We start from the raw sequence: 2,165 nt of genomic DNA, 5'->3' as shown, positions 1-2,165 counted from the left end.
CATAACATCATTATGCTATTATAAACCATCACTTTAAATACTCAAAAGACTCATCCATATAAACATATGACAACAACACAATTATGATCAGTCTACAACAGCCTTGCACACACAAAAAAAATATAATTTTTCAATCAACATGTACAACAATCATTGAAGCATGCCACTTGCATGAACAAACTATTAGCTATCAATCTATGCCCATAATTGATCTTCTACAAGTATTCGCTATGCACTCTATCTCCCTTCATTCACACTCTTCGGCTCACACTTTGTATCTCTACAATATCACTCTTTTTCACTTTGTATCCTACCATATTTGTCATGATATATGAAAAATGAATCAATTACTCATCACTGAAACAAGACACCTATCTGCCATGATCTGTACAAATAAATACAAATCACTCCATCTCTTACTCTCTACATGGTTTCTCCTCTCTAGTAGGAGAATGTGTTCTTCCATCAACCCTACTTTTGTTCAAGAATTGGATATAAATATATGCAACCTCCCATTATAGAATAAACAAAGAAAATCAAAGTAGACTAAATCAACAACTCTCCTCGAACCTTTTTTTGAATACCATAGGCAAAAAAATTGGTTTTCCTGAGTTGTTTCTCTTTTTCTCACCCAACAAACCATAATTGACCCTCTGCCTTCGGGAAAATAATTATATTAGGGGAAATGAAATCATTACTTACAAAACATATGTTACTAATGCAAGATTCATTTAGATAACCTTTGTTACCTTTTCCAAGCATCCTTTTCTTCAATCTCATTAGCTCCAACCTTCCAAAACTTGTTCATGTGGGTCTTCACTCACCTCTTCATCTTGTAGGACCTCTACAAACCCATGTCAAGTCTCTAATGATCATGATAAAGCCTCAAAACATGTTCAATCAGATAATCATGTCAATCCTCTAGGCTTATTCAACTTCCTCTGCAAGTAACAAGACATCATCATAGGCCTTCACCTATCAATTTACAACTTGACTTTAGGATAAGGACATGAAAATTTGAGACATTGTTTCATACACACGGAACTCCTTTGCAAATATAAATGGAATCAACATAAGACACTAACATCATCAAATTAGTCAGGATAAGGAAAGCCTGAGTACCCAAACCTCTACATGGATCATGAGGGCCTAGTTGGCCAACCACCTCTGCATCAAGTCAATGGTAGATCATCTTTAGTAGATCCTCACTTGGACCATGAACCATAAGGATAATGAGGGCCTCCATAAGAAAGTTGACATAAATTCCAACAAATTTAACCTACCATCATTCCAACACTCCTTTTATTCTTCGTCTTCTTCTTCATCAGTAGAAATTTGCACTGGAGGAGGAGTTTATTGTATCCTTCTCAAAGGTCTGAAAGGTCTTTTGGAATAACATTACTCTACAACTTGTTTCTTAAGATAAACTACTTCATTGGACATATTTTTGATCTATTTATATAATCATTTCATATCAAATGCATGAAAAATAATCTTAGCCTTTAACAATTTGTTTAATTCAACTTTGATCTGAGCTCAATATGGTGTGTTGAATGGTTGAATTATCATAGGTATTGAGAGCATTATAGTTCCAGACAAAGAAAACTTTATACCTTCTAAGTAAATGAATAAAATAAAGACCTCCATCTCAAGAAAGCCTTAGACCTAGATTAAGATTTTGGGGATTTATTTTGAGCCATGGTTGATGACTTCAAATATTAAATATGAACTAACAGTTTTAGAATTGGTAGGTCTGTTAAATCTATCTTTTAGATCTTAGAAGTCCTCTAATTTCATTACAGATTTAGGGATTGAGTTTTCAACTTTTCTTTCATTGGAGGATATATTTAATTCTCTATCATTGGAATCTTCATCAATCACGTAATCATCATACATTCCCAATTTGTTGAAATCTTCGTGAAAGAATAATGTGAGGGTAAAGAAATAAAATGTCCCAACTTGATTAGAGAATGGAGAAGTGACCCAAATAAGCACAAGAGTCCTCTGGCCTATATTCCATTCGATCATTAGCTATCAATATATTAATAAAATTAAGGACTTTCCTTGAGTTTATTAAAGAAACATTAATGCAAATACAACACTAAAAATTTAAAGGGTCCCCATTTTTTATTAGGATGTTAATATAAAATGGAGGGGTTTTTGTT

The sequence above is a fragment of the Pinus tabuliformis genome, chromosome 6 (assembly GCF_031772625.1).
Source record: "Pinus tabuliformis cultivar Carrire ecotype Pingquan chromosome 6, CPIR1, whole genome shotgun sequence".
Classification (NCBI taxonomy): domain Eukaryota; kingdom Viridiplantae; phylum Streptophyta; class Pinopsida; order Pinales; family Pinaceae; genus Pinus; species Pinus tabuliformis.
This window is presented reverse-complemented; position numbering follows the sequence as displayed.